The sequence below is a fragment of the Pinus tabuliformis genome, chromosome 9, assembly GCF_031772625.1.
Source record: "Pinus tabuliformis cultivar Carrire ecotype Pingquan chromosome 9, CPIR1, whole genome shotgun sequence".
Lineage (NCBI taxonomy): Eukaryota > Viridiplantae > Streptophyta > Pinopsida > Pinales > Pinaceae > Pinus > Pinus tabuliformis.
In genome coordinates, this window is record NC_142307.1 from 1,469,827,913 (window position 1) to 1,469,847,088 (window position 19,176).

Consider the following 19,176-nt stretch of genomic DNA (forward strand, 5'->3'; position numbering starts at 1 on the left):
TATCTAAAAACCGATGAAACACACTGTTCATCAAACACATGAAAGTGGCAGGTGCATTTGTCAGCCCAAAAGGTAACACCACGAACTCATAATGCCCATACCGCGTTCTGAAGGCGGTCTTAGCGATATCTTCCTCTTTTATTCTGATCTGATGGTAACCAGATCGCAGATCAATTTTTGAAAATACCGTTGCTCCCTTCACCTGATCAAAGAGCTCGTCGATTCTAGGCAAAGGATATTTGTTTTTGATTGTAAGCTTATTTAACTGGCGATAATCAATGCACATCCGAAAGGTTCCATCTTTCTTTTTGACAAACAGCACTGGGGCTCCCCAAGGCGACACGCTGGGTCTGATATAGTTTTTATCTAACAGTTCTTGTAGCTGCATCTTTAATTCTGTTAGTTCTGGCACACTCATACGGTAGGGTGCCCGTGATACAGGTGCTGCCCCCGGAATTAGCTCAATAGTGAAATCCACATCCCGTTTTGGTGGTAATCCCGGCACTTCCTCGGGAAAAACATCTGCAAACTCTTGCACTATCGGAATGTTACCCAGCATGGCAGTTTTGTCCTTTTGATTTGCATACCCCACCTGGATAGCGTAGATTTGACATTTCTTCTTGATGCACTTAGCTAGCTGGGTAGCTGTAATGGGTCGGATCTGCACAGGGTGTCTGATTCCTTGTAATTCTTGCTGATCTCCCTGGTCATCTTTATAATATATGGTCTTGGTCTTGCAGTTCACCAAGGACCAGTGTTTCTCCAGCCAGTCCATCCCAATCAAAATATCGTAGGAGCCCAACGGTAACACATTCAAATCTGCCACTACTGGCTGCCCTGCTAAGGCTAAGGCACAATTATTTACCTTGGCCAAGACTCGTCTCTTGGCTCCTGTAGCTAGTTGGACCAGCCACGGATTCTTGAATTTTTCAGCTTGCAGTTTACACTGTTCTACAATTTTTGGACTAATATAACTTAAGGTAGCCCCTGGGTCTATAAGAACAGCTATGGATAGGTTTGCGATTTTACCTTCAAACTCGATCATAGATGGCTGGTACTCCGCTTGACGGTCCTCCAGCGCTGCATTGATTCTGGGTACGCTACGTGCCACGTCCCCAACCGTTGATGCCTCATGTATCTGAGATATCTGGTCTGTTCCTTTCCTCTGTGGACAATTTTTAACATAGTGGGGTCCTCCACAACCCCAGCATTGCACTGGTGGTCTGGTCATCCCCTCACCATCTGGTCTAACAGACTGATCATTCGCCTTAGATTCGCTCATTGGTCTGGACCGGGGCACGTTCCTTGCAACAGGTCTACTACTTAGTCCTTTACCAGCACCCTTATTCCCACTGCTGCGACCTCCTTTGCTGCTTCCAACCACCCGACCACTTCTTTTCTCATTCCATCTCTTACTTGAAGTGTCCCCCTTCTGTTTACTCTGTTGGTAACAGATTCTCGCCTTACGGATGGCTTCATCCATGGTTCTAGGATTATCGAATTCAATCCTTTCCCTTATATATGAAGGTAGGCTGCTCACAAACCTCTGAACCTTGGCCTTCTCCTCCTTAATGTAAGGTACATAACGTAGCAGTGAGGTAAACCGGTTAATGAACTCGTCCATGGTTTGCTGTCCCAGTCTTAAGTCATGGAATTCTCTGGCCTTCTCATCATAGAAGCGCTCTGTCAGGTACCTCTCCTTGAAATACTTCTGGAACTTTTCCCATGTAATAGTTCGTTCGCTGACCCCCTTGACAATCTTGATTTCCTCCCACCACAAGGTTGCCTTGCCCTGTAACTGGAAGATTGCCAATCTTGCTTTCAGGTTGTGGTCGTACTCATACAACTGAAAATACTTGTTCATATTGATCAACCAGGCTTCAGCAGCTTCCTCCTGCTCACCATCAAAATGTGGAGGTTTAATCTTTCGAAATTCTCCCTGCAATTCCACTTTCTGACGTTTTGATGTTTGCTGTTGAGGTGCATTATCAGAGTGATCCTCCTTATCTTCAGAATTTTCAGGTTCCATTTGATAATCTTGATCTTCTGTTATCCTTTGCTGTTCTGCACTGGGGTTGGACAGGGGTGGGTTTTGCCTGTCTGACAGGCTCTTCAGAATCTTTTCCTGTTCAACTGTTAGACGTGCGTTGTCCTCTCGCAACCGTGCCATTTCATTTTTCAATTCCTGGACAGTTTCCAGGATTGCAAGATTAGTACTCCGTGATTCTGCATCCAATTGCACCCACAGTCCTGCATTCTCTTGAGGGTTACTGCCGGGTCCTTGCATTTTGTCCCCACTTTGATTAACTGCCAGCTATTGCAATTCTGTATTTCATTCCAGATAAACAGAACACAGTTAAGTACGTTTGTTAGTTTGCATCAGTTTACTTGGTGTACCCTTCTGCATACTGTACATGCTTTACTTTGAGGCCACAGTGTTGAAACTGGGCTCTGATACCAATTTGTCACACCTACTTTAACACATACATAAAAAAAAAAATTGTAAATATACATTACATGCATGTTAACCTTTTACTTTGAGCTTACCATATGGTTACCAGCTTTATGTGCGCATTACACTTTACAATTATAAAGATATATGTCTATGGCTTGCTTTGCATGGAACATAGGTTACACGGTACAGTTGGCATACGATACTACATTACACAATCTATACCATGTATATTTTGTTTGGTTGACACCTATGCTATGGTCTCGGCTGAGTCTCCCACGCGGCATCATGTCTGGTACCATGTCCTAAGTTATGTATTGTTTGATTTACTTCAACCACCACAGATATTTAGCTGCTTGTATTAATGGCGTGGGCTCCTTGGATCCCGCCACAGTACTTGACCATTGACAGATCACAGTCACTTTTATGTTCGCCCGTCCTTCTGGGGCAGGTGGCATGGCCTGGTTTCCCCAGCCATGTGACCTCTCGGTAACGCCAACCTTGATTTCTCCGCCAGCTACTCCCGCCATGCTCCGACGGTCCAGATCTCTTCCGGAGATCGGAGGGCTGGAGCTCACTCAGGGTTTTTCGTTGATATTTAATCGACCATACACTGCATTGTTTCATTTGATGTCTGCGGTCTTTGCGGACGGGCTCTTTGCTGCTCCACGAGCTCGCTACCAACAGCTCTATACTGCAACCCTGTCATGACCGGAGCTGGATCCTATTCGCATCGACCTCACAGGTAATGAAGAATGTTTTTGTTCAGTTCTGTGTTTCGTTTCATGGCTGGAATATCACGACTTATCACTTATTGCGTTCTCGTTTTTTCCCTGTCAAGTTCTTGTGCAGCTGCCCTGGCTATGCTTTGGTCGACTTTCACAGTGGTTTGCTCGACAGCGGTCTCGAACCACACCAGGTAAGCTTCTCGGCATTTGAGGGTTGGTTCGTTTGAATATGGTTCAGGGTTTACAGTTGTGCATACCCTCTATGGTCTATGCAGGTCTCTGTTTCCCTTATGGTTGTCTCGTTTACTTCCGAGTGATCTCGGTGAAGAACCTTACAGTCAGCTCGCTGCTTAGCTAAGGTTGACTGTGTTAACCGATTACAAATTATTTCTTACAGAGGTTCTGGGTTTTGTTGTAACCATCGAGTTTGCCTCTTTTTGAGAACTGCCGAGCCTCTATTGGCAGGCTTAAACTATTACTGTGTTTACAAGGGTTTATATCTGGCCTCCACGCGCAGATATGATTATGAATGTATATAATGGAACTGTTTTCTATTCGCATATGTATGGATATGCTCAGGATATAAATTTGTCTTTTAATTCTGTAAAGACTTTCCTCGACCCACAGACATTTCGCTAATGTATTGGGTATTTTCGTTTGAATGTTCATTCCTCAGGACAGAGTCTTAGAGATTATATACTATACGGGTTTTGGTCTTTTCCTTCCGCACAGTACTGTCTTGATATTACCATATTATGATGATAATCTTGCTATAGATTTCTGTATTAAAATATTAAGGTTCCACCAGCTGGTTTATCATAGTTTGGCGCATAAATAATGTTTGAATAATAATTCCTTATCCTGTGGAAAGGATTACTTTGCATGCATGACCTCTGTTCCATTATACAGTCCCGCAGGCTATTATATATGTGTCTATGGTTATGGTTTTTATACACAGACTTGCGGTTTCACAAGGTTACCTTCTTTTTTTGCTCGCATGCATGAGTCCGAAAGGGTTATGGTTTGCATACATATACTTACTGTTCAATGGAGTCACATTTCTTTACTCGCATGCACAGTTCTTTTGCTCGGATTGAACAAGGTTATATGTTATTACCAGATGCATGTTCTCGTCTCAGGTTTACAGATGAATGTTCCTCTTTTGTTTACATGCACTACAATGAATATATGCTTTCATAGTTATCGGTTTTAGCTCTAATACACAGAATCTTGTTCCTCGTTTCAGTTAATGTTTTCCGTCACTGTATTTCACAGCATGTGGAAATGTATTCGTTCTATTCGCAGAACTGGTTGTTATTACAGATTTCCCTTTGGGTTTTGTACCAAAGCATTGAGGCTTGGTGGTAATCCCTTAATATAACATAAGGGCATTGACCCATCGTCCATCGCTCTTCTGCGCAGAGTTTCTCTATTGAACACACACGATTTAGGAAACCTAGGCTATCTACCAGGGTACATTCTCTGTCCCGAGATTTCTTTTATTACAGGCATTGCCTATTCTTTCTCTCAAGGGTATAAACCCTCGTTCATTCACTGTTCCACGACACTCACAGTCTGCTGGATATAAAGATATTATTACTTAACTGTTCAAAGTTTAACAATGTGAATAATAACTCTTTTACTAATGGCTATGGAATCGAGACTGCTATTTCGGTAGCCAGTCCTGGTGTAGGGTTCTGTATACCCGTACAACTCTTCGATTCTACATTTCTGCACTATGATTACTGTCTGGGTATTATCACAGTTGACCCATTAACAACAGTTTCCTCTTTTAGCTTTTCCAGATGCACATTATACTATTTTCGCAACAGTATCTAGGAATTAAACAGTCTCACCTAAGTAAATCACTGTAAATTCCCTACACAATATTTTCATAACAGGGACTACTAGTTTGGAACCGTACCTGATCACCTCGGTCAGGAATGGTTTTGCTCAAACAAAAAGTCACCTGAGCTTAAATTTCTGCTCTCCTCCCAGCCATGAGAATCCATCCTTCAGACGGTGTTCTCCCCCCGAGCAATCCTGCAGGCCTCCAGCCCTCAACAGGAACAGTGCACTTCTTGTGCCAGGTTATCTGGTCCTCACCAGACTTAACCTCCCTCTTCTCCTTTACTCTTGGAGCAAGATTTGTTTTTCCTCTGTCTGTCCCAACAGCACAGAATCCCTCAGTCAGGGCTTTTCCCCCTTTTGGAGGGTAGTTCCATCAGTTATCCCAACTGATCATTTTCTTTAAGATTCACCTCTTAGAGGCTGCCAGCAATTCCAAGAAAATATTTAAATTTAAATTATTCAATCAGAATTAGTTTGCCACAGTTTTGTTTAAAACATAACAACAACTGTATTAGTCTTTTACCACAGTAACTTTCAAATTTACATAAATCTGGGGTCATTACACTAATGGTGGTTAATAGGCACATGGAAAACTTTCTCTGGGAGGAACTAATAAATTGATATGTGAAATGGATAAATCATTTGGTGGGTAGTAATCACTAGTAAAGTGTACACATTTACAATTTTACTCCTACATAAGTGCTGAGGAAAACATAAATAATAGTGAAAAGTAAGTCCTCATAAACATGCTTATTTATATTCGATTCGGATCCATTTTTTATGCAAAAAAATTCTTAAATTATGGTGAGAAGTAACTTAAGAGTAAAAAACCACTACACAAATATGTAAAAATAATACATGAATATTGTGAATGGCTTAAATTACGGTGAGAAGTAACTTAAGAGTAAAAAACAACTACACAAATATCTAAAAATAATACATGAATATTGTGAATGGCTTAAATTATGGTGAGAAGTAACTTAAGAGTAAAAAACCACTACACAAATATCTAAAAATAATAGATGAATATTGTGAATGGCTTAAATTACGGTGAGAAGTAAGTTAAGAGTAAAACACCACTACACAAATATCTAAAAATAATACATGAATATTGTGAATGGCTTAAAGTAAGGTGAGAAGTAACTTAAGAGTAAAAAAACACTACACAAATCTCTAAAAATAATACATGAATATTGTGAACGGCTTAAATTACGGTGAGGAGTATCTTAAGAGTAAAAAACCACTACACAAATATCTAAAAATAATACATGAATATTGTGAATGGCTTCAATTACCGTGAGGAGTAACTTAAGAGTAAAAAACCACTACACAAATATCTAAAAATAATACATGAATATTGTGAATGGCTTAAATTACTGTGAAAAGTAACTTAAGAGTAAAAAACCACTACATAAATATCTAAAAAATATACATGAATATTGTGAATGGCTTAAATTAGGGTGGGAAGTACTTAAGAGTAAAAAACCACTACACAAATATCTAAAAATAATACATGAATATTGTGAATGGCTTAAATTACGGTGAGAAGTAACTTAAGAGTAAAAACCACTACACAAATATCTAAAAATAATACATGAATATTGTGAATGACTTAAATTACGGTGAGAAGTAATTTAAGAGTAAAAAACCACTACACAAATATCTAAAAATAATACGTGAATATTGTGAATGACCTTAATTGCAGTGAGAAGTAACTTAAGAGTAAAAAACCACTACACAAATATCTAAAAATAATACGTCAATATTGTGAATGGCTTAAATTACGGTGAGAAGTAACTTAAGAGTAAAAAACCACTACACAAATATCTAAAATTAATACATGAATATTGCCACTATGTCCATACATTATGACGTAAAATATGTTTAATACATGAATATTATAACCATATCCATACATTATGGCATAAAATATGTGTATCTACATAGCATGGTGTATGGTATAATCAAATGTTTGAAAATTATTTTTTTTTAATAATATTTTAAAAATAAATATTTATTTTTCAAAATTAAACCTAATAAATTAACACAAACCAATACTGAGAGACAAATTAACACAAACTATTAAAACACACCAAAACAACAAAACACTTTCCTTCACATACATCCGGACAAAAATAATTTTAAAAGGTGAAACACCTTCCCTCACCCATAGGATACGGACTAGACTTGTTTCATATACACTTAAAAAAAAACCATTTCATAATATAATTGAAGAAAAAAAACCAATTTTAAATGTTCCAACACCTTCCCTCACCCTTGGGATATGAACTTGACCTATTTCCAGGAAGTTGCACTAGGTCACGCCCACCGAGGATAACCACCATCTAAGCAGGGAAGAATGGGTGTGGAAAATTTAATAGTACAACCGATGAAATTTTACGAACGACTTTTTTAGCCATGTGGGCCGTTTCACATTGTTGAATTTCCACCGAGTGAATCGGGTTTCTTCTGTATATTAAGGCATTTCTCCTTCAATATTTTCTGTACCGTGGTAGCTTATTGAGACAGCGCGTGAATAGATCTCAGAGCTCGTCCAAAGCACGGCAGTTTTTCAGAGATCTCACCGAGCTTGCCCAAAGCTCGGCAGTTTTTAAGAGTTGGGTATCCAGATCCGACAATGGGAGAAGCTCCGAAAGCAAAGAAGGCGCTGATAACAGGCATAACAGGCCAGGACGGATCTTATCTCACTGAATTTCTTCTGAAAAAGAACTATGAAGTGCATGGAATCATTCGCCGTTCTTCCAATTTCAACACACAGCGTCTTGATCATATATACATTGATCCCCACAATACCCAAGCTCGTATGAAGCTACACTATGGAGATCTGACTGACGCATCATCCCTGAGAAAATGGGTGGATGCAATCTGCCCAGATGAAGTCTACAACCTGGCTGCGCAGTCTCATGTGGGTGTCTCATTCGAAAACCCAGATTACACTGCTGATGTTGTAGCCAAGGGCGCACTGAGCCTCCTTGAAGCTGTGAGAATCCACATTGAGAACACAGGAAGGAAGGTCAAGTATTACCAAGCAGGATCCTCTGAAATGTATGGTGCTACACCCCCACCTCAGAATGAGAACACCCCCTTCCACCCTAGAAGTCCTTATGCTGTCTCCAAGCTTGCAGCCCATTGGTATTCTGTCAACTACAGAGAAGCATATGGAATGTTTGCCTGCAATGGGATCCTCTTCAACCATGAGTCCCCAAGGAGAGGTGAGAACTTTGTGACAAGGAAGATCACCAGAGCTGTGGGGAGGATCAAAATTGGCCTTCAGAAGAAGCTGTATTTGGGCAATCTCAAGGCCTCCAGGGATTGGGGATTTGCTGGTGACTATGTGGAGGCAATGTGGTTGATGGTACAGCAAGATAAGCCCGATGACTATGTTGTTGCCACTGATGATAGCCATACCGTTGAGGAGTTTCTGAAGGAGGCCTTTGGGTATGTGGGGTTGAACTGGAACGATCATGTGGTTATAGATCCCAGGTATTTCAGGCCTGCTGAAGTTGATAATCTGAGGGGTGATTCATCCAAGGCAAGGAAGCTTCTTGGATGGGCCCCAAAAGTTGGGTTTAAGCAATTGGTGGCCATGATGGTGGATTCTGACCTGAAGTTGGCCAAGAGGGAGAAGGTGCTTGTTGATGCTGGATACATTGATTCTCAGCAGCAGCCTTGAAGGACCAATATAATGCTGATTACAATTTTCTTCTTGCATGTGGGAAGTTTAACAGCATTTACTTTGAAGCTCGGACTAGATTCAGCACACGGGTCCATTGAATAAATCAGACTCTTTGATAACTTTTTCCAGATCCATTTAGGTTAGTCTTTAACAAGTTCTAGAACTAGATCCAGATTTAAGTCAAATTTTCCAACACTCCTATTTCTGTGTAAGCTTTTATTTTCAGATCCTTTTATGTTGTCAGTTGCTTTATTAAAAGTGTACTACCCTTTGATCCGATGAAAATATGGAATGAATAATATTTTTTGCTTTATAGTTCGAGATCTCAGTCATTTTTTCAAAAATTACGACATTGATGAAGTGTAGATTGTGGTCTCATTATGTACATATATAAACACCAAAGAGAGGAACCATCATGCAATCATGGTAGGTAAAATTATACCTATTTGCTAAACTTGTTTAAATATTTTACCATAAAATAAATAATTCAACAAAAGTAACCTCTAATTTTATTTAGCAAAACTAACTCTAGCAATTCAGCTTATGTTTTATATGGCATGTGATTTGTTACGTTACCATAGATTTCATTGGGATCCCCATCATAAGATAAGATTGACAAATTTTGGCTCATCGATTAGCTTCTATTATCAGCCAAACAAATTAAAATCTAAACTAAAATCCAAGGATAATGAGTAAGCGTATGAGTCTAAGGTTCTAGTGTGTTGAAGCTTGCCCGTAACACTTCTCCTGGTTAACTTCTTAATTAAAACAACTATGTAATCATGGTTTGTTAGCCACTTAATCGCTAGGGTTTTGGTGTAGTTTCATGGTTGTATTTATATATGTACAATTTTATTATTCAAGCTGAATTCATTTTCCAATGTTGTGATTCCAACCGTGGTATCAGAGTGGTGGTTTATTCACCCTATTGATTAAGTTGAGCCACTAGTTTTGTGGCATTTTTGGGTGCTCCTTTTTCAGTTGTCCTTCTATGGTATCGAGTCTTGGTGTATGGTGGTCAATCTATAGTGTGTTTGCTCATGTGTTGTTCAGAGAACGCTAGTGTGTCTATCCATCTCTCTCTCCCCCTCTCCTTCTTTCTCTTCCCTCCTCTCTCTTCTTTCATTCTCTCTCCCACCTCTCTTTCAATCTATAGTGTTTATGCCCATGTGTTGTTGTTCAGTGAAAGAGAACTGAGTGTGTCTTTCCATCTCTCTCTCCTTTGATACCATTATATTGTGCTTAAGAAAGTATCTAAATTAAAAAAGCTCAATTGGTTGTAAAATATTAAACCTATATTTTGGATCAATCATGTCAAAGAAAATACAATAATGAAAAATTTAAAACAATCACTATCTTTCCTCTATTATTGTTAGCTAATATGCTTGCTCTCATCGCTTAGATCCTTAGTTATAATGGATCTATGATGATTCTTAATATTATTTATATTATATAAATTTCACATCTTTATATATAAATGTAATCTCATTTTTTATTTTATTAAAACCTTGATTTAATTTCTATGGGAATCTTTTTAGTAGTTGTTAGGATAGAGGGTTTAGATATATCTCAAAAGTAATTATAACATATTTGATTGTACATTTAATTAAAAAATATTGTTAAATTCAATTAAAATAAAATATTTATAAAATATTTTGATTGTGAAATAAGTTATGTTTTTTGGGCATGTGGTATTGATAAGTCATGGTATTGGCCCATGGTATTGTAACAAAGTCAATTTACATCTTAATAATATCCACCATAAGGTGGTGACTATCTATGGTTAAGAATTGTGTCATATTGTTATAAAATATAAAATATTACTTTATTTACATTAAGAATTTATTTGCTTTAAGAATTGAGCTTTATATTACTTTTAACTTTTTATTTATTTCTTTTAACATTTTGTTTATTATTTTTTATGTAACAAAGTCTATTTACATCTTAATAATATCTATGATAAGGTGGGGTGACTATTATGGTTAAGAATCGTGTCATATTGTTATAAAGTATAAAATATTACCTTATTTACATTAAGAATTTATTTACTTTAAGAATTGAGCTTTATAGTACTTTTAACTTTTTGTCTGTTTCTTTTGACATTTTGTTTATTATTTTTTATGTTTTATTTTTTTCAATTGAGTGGACATATAAATGTTAAATGATGTTAAATGTTAAGTAGAGTGCCTCAAAGATGGTAACAATAGTAATAATAATAATTTAATTTTTAAAAATGATTTTTTGGGTTAATTTTGTTTAAAATGAAAGATTTTTTTTTTAAATCATAAATTTGATTTATTTACAAAAATTAACTTTCTTTTTAGATAGCTCAATCCATTTATACATTCAAAAACACATCCTAAAAAATAAAATATCATAATCTCACTTAAAATTATACCATCCTAGATCCATCTTAACCCTAGATCTATCAAGCACTGAGATGAATCAAATCTCTCGAGTTGCAAACCTCTTTTTTGAATGGAAAACTTGTGGAAAGGTTTGCACCTAGAGAGATTTGATCCTGATAGATCCTGGGATAAGATGGATATATTTGTATTATGTCTCTTCCTTATTCCTTCTCTCTATCTCACCCCCCAAACATACACACTCTCTCTCTATATCTATCTATCTCTCTCTTTTCCCTTTTCCTCTCCCTCTCTCTCTTTTCCACTTCTCTCTCTCTCTTGCCCTTCTCTCCCTCTCTCTTGCCCTTCTCTCCCTCTCTCTCTCCCCTCCCTCTCTACTCTCTCCATCGCTCTCTCTCGATCTCTCTCTTGACCTTTCTCCCTCTTTGTCTTTCTTCTTCCCTCCCTCTTTCTCTTCCTCCATTTTCCTCTCCCTCTCTCTCTCTCTTCCACTTCTCTCTCTCTCTCTTGCCCTTCTCTCCCTCTCTCTCTCCCCTCCCACTCTCCTCTCTCCATTGCTCTCTCTCTATCTCTCTCTTGTCACTCCTCTCTCTTGACCTTTCTCCCTCTTTGTATTTCTTCTTCCCTCCCTCTCTCTCCCCCTCCAAATCTATCTTTCTCTTCCCCTCTCTCTCTCTCTCTCTCTCTCTCTCTCTCGATTCCTCTCTCTCTTCCTTTCACTCTTTTTTATTCTATCCCACTGTAATGACCCCAGACTATGTAAATGTGAAAATTTACTGTAGTAAAAGACAGTAAGACAGTTGTTGTTTATGTTTAAAAACAAAACTGTGACAAACTATTTTATTAAAGTAATTTAAATGTTTTCTTGAAATGCTGGCAGCCTCTAGGAGGTGAATTGAAACAGAAAGAGATCAGTTATGATAACTGATGGAAACTACCTCCCAAGAACAGGAAAAGTCCTGGCAGTAGGGGGAAGCTCTGTGCTGTGTGGACAGACAGAGGGAGACCTTTTCCCAAGAAGAGTAAAAAGTGAAGAAGAGAGAGAACTGGTTAAGTCTGGTGAGGACCAGATAACCAGGCACAAAAGTGCACAAATCTTGTCGAGGGCTTGAGGCCTGCAAGATGGCTCGGGGGGAGAATTCCGTCTGAGGGATGGATCTCATGGCTGGGTGGACGAGCAGACTCGAAGCACAGGTGACTTGCTTGAGTATCTATTTAAGACTCTGGTGAACCAGGTACGGTTTCAACCCACAGAGTCCTCATTTAATTAAAAAAAGAAGCCTACAGTAAGCTACAGTAGTTGAACAAGAACCGTGCCTTACTTCTTTAAAAGATTTGTCACTGTATTTTTATGACAGCTAAGTGTGGTACTAAATACAGGACAGAGTATTAGTCGAAATTCAAAGACTGCTTAAGTGTAGGACTAAATACCGGTCAGGGTTTTAGTCGATATTATGACTTGAATGGAGTTCTGTTGTTAATAAGATTACATCGCTGTAAGTTAAAATAAAAGCCTGTTACAGGAAAGAAACATATCACAAATAAACACAGAACAGAAATGTATTATATAGAAAACAGACGAGGAGCTTATTCTGCGTTGGACAACTATACATACATTTCACCTCGAGAACGAGTCTAAAATATCAAACTGTACATGTAACTTGATTACAAGAATAACTCTGGAACCCCAGCGCCTGTGCAAATATCACGGCGGTAGGTGGGATTTAACCCAGAAAGAAAAGAACCCATTGTGGGTTATGAAGAACACTGAGTAAATAACAGTTTAAAATGACTAAACCAGACATGAAATCGATTCTGCAGACTGTATAAGAGAAGCCATACCGTAACCATTTATAATAGCGCTTCAGAGCATAATGGTTGTAAATGCAACAGCAATGTAATCATTTAACATGAACAATGACAGAAATGTCGAGATTCCGAACAAGATCTCGGTGCATGCTAGCCAAGAAAGGAAAAACAATACTCTAAGCATGGAGGTATTTTCACTACATGAAAATAAAGAAGCGATAGGGTACCACCTGTGTAATCAACCGAGAGCGAACTGTACAGAAACCAGATAAACAAGAAACATATGAAATCTCTGATACGAGTAGCTTGGCATAACTTAACAGCTCAGCCGTCGCTGAGACGGTCGGTCCATCTTCTGATAAAGGAGAAATTCCGCAATAAAAGATCCATTAAACATGCATTACATTAAAACGATAAGTGTGCAGAAATTACAAACGCAAAACCATCTCTGAGGAACGGCCGAGCCACAGATTGCTCATATCATTAAACAAAAATATCAGGTAGTGTAACCCTGGTAGGGAACCAGTTCATTACAATGATAAACTTAGACAATCTTAAATAAAAGCGAAATCTGGACCCGCTCATCCTGAATTGAGCATTACGGGCAGATTCGATGCTGCGTGCCATCCACTAAATTCGGAGATTCAAACCAGATATGCCGCAAGGCCATTAAACTACAAGACTAATCCATGAGGTATATAATTTAACGCAGGATTTCCATTGTGAACGAAGACTCACCAAGTGGTATAGACTCGACCAGACCCTAAACATAAACAAAAACCTGTGAGGGTTTCCTTTGGAAGGTACCTCTGTAACTGCAGCAAGGAATCCGCACAAGAATGGCGGACCTGTACAACCAATGAAGAAGGTTTCAGCAATTTAAAGAGTCCAGGGCCGTGGATGCAAAGGGAAGCGATTGAGGAGGGAGCCTTACCTTTCTCCGCCACAGAAGACCGAAACCCCTGTGAGTGGCTACCGTAACACTATCGACATAAGATTGGAATAAAACACCTGCACACTACCAGCGAAGAGGATTAGTGAACAGTGGATTGTCACAATGCCAGCAAAACTGTAATGAAAACCATTAAGTTCAGATCCGAATAAATTTACCTGTGTTGGCACCTCATAGCTTTCGGTGAGGTTGCAGGTAGGGACAATGGCGCTGGTAAGAGTCGAACCGGTGATGGAGCTCCAAAGCGTAGCTGGATGAACCGCATGAACAAATAAACCCCTAGCCTGCTCAAATGAGTTATGTATTAAGTCAAAACCCTTGAGTCGATCGCAGCCCTTCATCCCAGGGGCGAGATCTGGGCCGTCCACACAAGGTGGGAGATTGACGCGGGAGTGCCGAGAACCCTGAGCCCGAGGTGTCACATGGCCGGGTGAACGGACCATGCCACCTGCCTTGTCATGGCCTGAAGACTTCAAAGCCGAGGATGAGTTGGCGCTGGCTGAAGCAGCGACCGGACCACCAAGCCCCGCGCCCATTTATGGTTGCTGTACACTGGGGTGGGTTAAGGGTTAGGCCAGCTGTCAGGTTAATAGGGTATAAAGTAACATTACAATGAAAATCGCACTACCAAGAACCTTGAAACAGTCGAATGATCGGTAAACCAAAAGTGTATTAATGTTAGTATATGACATTAAGGTTGGTTATATATGAGTTGTGGATTAATTATGCGACCATGGCCATGTTTAAGCATATGACATAGTTTTGTTTATATGTATGGCGTATCACCAAAAAAGAAATTTTTTCTTTATGTATTTATATATATTTGAACAGAGACATGACACCCACCTCCCTCTATCTCTCCCCCCCATCGCTCTCTCTCTCTCTTCCTTCTAACTCTGTCACTATCGCCCTCCCTCTCTCCTCCATATTTGTCTCTCCCTCTCTCTCTTCCCCTTCTCTCCCCATCTCTCTCCTCTCCTCTCTCTTCCCTCTTCTCTTCTCTCTCTTCCCTCCTCTCCTCTCTCTCTCCACCTCTATCTCTCTATGTCTTTATTCTTCTTTCCTCCCTCTCTCGCCCCATCCAAATCGGTCTTTCTCTCTTTCCCTCTCTCCTTCTATTTATCACCTCCTCTCTCTCCGCCCCCCCACCACTCTCTCTTTTTTCCCTCCATCTCTCACTCCCTCTTTTGCTCCCTCCCTCTCCCCCCTCTCTTAAATTTGTTTCCATGATATTGTATTTAAAAAAGCATATAAATTTTAAAAATCAATTGGTTGTAAAATATTAAACCTATATTTTGAATCAATCATGTTAAAGAAAATACAATAATGAAAAACTGAAAGTACATCTTTCATTTATTAGTGTTAGCCAATTTGCTTGCTCTCGTCAGTTGTATCCTTAGTCCTTAGTTAATATGAATCTATGTTAGTTCTTAATAATAATATTTATATTATATAAATTTCACATCTGTATATATGAAAGTGTTCTAGTTTTTTATTTTATCATAAACTTGATTTAATTTCAATGGGAATATTTTTAGTGGTTGTGAGGATAGAGGGTTTAGATATAGCTCAAAATCAATTATAACCTTTTTCCTTTTAGATTTAATTGAAAAAATGTTATAAAATTAAATTAAAATAACATATTTATAAAATATTTTCATTGTGAAATAAGTTGTGTTTTTTGGGCATGTGGTATTGACAAGCCATGGTATTGTAGCAAAGCCTATTTACATGTTAATAATAGCCACACTAAAGTGGGGGTGAATACCTATAGTTAATCGTGTCATATTGGTATAAAATATTTTAATTGTGAAATACGTTATGGTTTGTGGGCATGTGGTATTGTTAAGTCATGGTATTAGCCCATGGTATTGTAACAAAGTCTATTCACAAGTTAATAATAAAATAAGTATTGTTAAGTCATGGTATTAGCCCATGGCATTGTAACAAAGTCTATTCACAAGTTAATAAAAAATAAATTATAACGATTTGACTTTAGCTTTAACTTTTTATTATTAATTGAGCTACTTTTAACTTTTTATTTATTACTTTTAACTTTTTGTTTATTATTTTTAATGTTTTATTTTTTTTAATTTAGCCCACATATAAATGTTAAATATTTATGTTAAACGTTCAACATTTGCGCCTACATATCTACCCTTATACTGGGACAACATTAACATTAGATTAAAATTTTTAAATGTTAAACTTGTTAAATGTTAAATGTTAAGCATTAACGCTTGACATCTACCCCATACTGGTTTGTAGAGGTCCTCTTAGCGCAATTATAGAATTTATGGGTGTGAAATCAAGAATATTCTAAGAAAAGAGAGAATTCCATTGTAATATTGAAGCTATCTAGTGAATTTTCCAGTCATGTTCAGTGTTTGATGAATAATTTCATTTCATGAGCATAGAAAACTTCTCTAAATTTTATACATTTTACTTGTTGAATTACATTGTAGATGGGTGCATTTTTTGTTGAAGCCAACACACTTTTCGAAGTTGATTGCAAGTTTTTCTCTGATAGGAAGCTAGAGAAAATGACAAAATTCAATGATTTGTTAGAGTTATTAAGCACTCTAATGTTGTCTATTGTTCATAACATTGTACAAATCAGCAAGGACACCCTCTCTAGCATTCAAACCTATTTACAAATTGTCCAAGACAATATTGAGCTTTTGGAGCTGGAGTCTTAGCTACAATGAAAGGAACTACAAAAGAAGAGTCATGATTCTAAACTGGTTCTTGTTCAGAAAAACTCCCTATTTGAGCTTGACTCCCATCAACAGTTAAATATTGATCAACATAATGAAGCCATTTTAGGAGCGTATTTGCATGCAAATGGGAATGTTCAACACATGCATATGTGAAGGTTCAGCTTGCACTTTCCAAGACCTTCATCAGACTTTGGGAAGTTGTGAACAACAAGAATAGAAGTGGTCTCAGATATGACAAGGATGTGTCCTTTCATATTTCAAAATATTTCAAGTCCATCAAGTTTTGTAGTGTTGGATTTCTTCAAGATGATCCATATTCACTTGTTCTTGTTCCAAAGTAACAACATATTGTAAGATGCCAACATTGTGATCAAGTTGGACATATAAAAGATCAGTGTTTTGATCTTCACCCTTGTGAGAATTGTGGAAAACACACTCATCATTCAGGCAGATGTTCCAGAAATAACAAACCTACAAGAAAGAAGATTCACCTTGGATGGATTGTTTCTTGGAAATGGTTGTCAACAACTACGAAAATTTACCGATCATACCACAAAATTTGTTCTAGAGTATTGGTTAATATTGCAGTGAAGACTTCTTCATCTTCTCACCTTGTATCTGACAGCGTGGAATTGATGGTCAATTAGTAGATTTAAATTTTCATCATTCAAAGATATATCAAGTGCGCCTGAGCAATAGCCTGAACCTGTTGTCTGAGTGTACAGCCAAAGATTTCCATAGCCAAATTTAGAATTGTAGCTAGAGATAGAGAAATTCCTCATGAGAATGCTTTTGATTGATGTTTTCTGGTTGGTCACTTGAGCCAACACCTCTAAAAGATTCTGGTTTCTGCAACAGTTTATATTAGGGAGCACTTCCACTAGAAGAAGACTTAAACTATTGTATTCTTTTATTTTTTTATGAAATGTGCAAAAATATATATGCTAAATCAACTACTTTTGCATAGATAAATGCATGTGATATTTAAACATTTTTCAATGTATGAATAATAACTATGACTAATAACAATGATTTCATTGCGTCGAGAGGTTCTATCCAACCCAATATGGTACAGATATTGTAATGTAATGTCTTGTAAAACATTTCGACTAAGTCAAATTAAATAAAATTATAAAGAACCATCCTAGATCAATATTGATCCCAGATCTATCAAACGTCAAGATGGATCAAATCTCTCGAGGTGCAAACCTCTTTTTTCAGTGCAAAACATGAGGAAAGGTTTGAATCTCGAGAGATTTGATCCCTCTCAACGCTTGATAGATCTAGGGTTCAGATGGACCTAGGTTGGTTTCAATCATGTGTGATCACACAAAATTTGTTAAACATCTAATAATTTCAATCATTTTAAATATGCTAAATATCTCTAAGATTAATCTGGTCATTTTACTTTTAAATTTACTCTATTACCTCAAGTTGTTGAGATGACAGAGACTATTAATAACTTGAATGATGAAAAATGATTAAAAAAAATTGAATGCAAAGTAACAATGTAACAGTGTTGAATGATAGAAAATGTGAATAATAAGAATGTAGTTAATTATAAATAGACTTCATTGTCATCGATATCAAACTATTTTCTCCTATTATTCTTATTGTCGCACCTGTTAATTTTTCCATCTTTTCATTTCGATCATATGGAAAAAGGGCAGTTAAATTTGTAGACCATTAAAATATTTAACTCGATCTATTGTATTAAATTCCATATCTTGTCTCTCTTACTCTCCAATATTAATGACTTGAATGATGAAAATGATTAAATAAAAAATTTGAATGCAAAGTGACAATGTAATAATGTGCGCCTGAGAGATAGCATGAACCTATTATCTGAGTGTACAACCAGAGACTACCATAGCCAAATTTAGAGTTGTAGCTAGAGACAGAGCAATGCCTCATGAGAATGCTTTTGATTTATGTTTTCTGGTTGGTCACTTAAGCCAACACTTCTAAAAGATTCGGGTTTCTGCTATAGTTTATATTTGGGAACACTTCCACTAGAAGAAGACTTCAGCTTCTAGCCATATTAGGAATTTTTCCAAGAACTGCTTTGATAGTTCCAGAGTTGGTGCTCAGCCTAAGACCACCACTCGCTGATACCTCTAGTTCTCACACCTTTTTTTGTTTGTTTATGGTTTTTTCTTAAAAACCACACTTCTTCGACTCTCATATACACCCCTTTAGATTATATGGGGAATGTAAGCCACCTAATCTATCAAGGTTTTGGTGTACAGTTATTTCTCGTCCAAGAAACCTAGAAACTAAATCCAATGGTTTCATGGTTGTATTTATACATGTACATTTTCATCATTCTTTGAATCGATTTGAATTCTTTTTCCAATATTGTGATTCCAACATGGTTTGAATGAAAAAACTAAATTCCTCACATTCACACTAGGACAGAAAACTCAAATCCCACATATTCTAAGACTAACATTTCAAATTTTCTACGATAACTCCAAAAAAGATTATACATAGTGAATAAATCCAACTTAGAATTTTAACAATGAAATTGTTCTCAAATGCTTCATTTACGAAACTAATGTACACCATTAAAAGACTAATAAATTTGTAATAAATAATTTA

At 37.5% G+C, this 19,176-nt stretch overlaps 1 pseudogene; it reads left to right on the top strand.

Annotated features, from left to right (window-relative positions):
- Positions 1 to 7,521: 7,521 nt before the first annotated feature.
- Positions 7,522 to 9,043, top strand: LOC149154154 (GDP-mannose 4,6 dehydratase 1 pseudogene; annotated as a pseudogene).
- Positions 9,044 to 19,176: the final 10,133 nt, after the last annotated feature.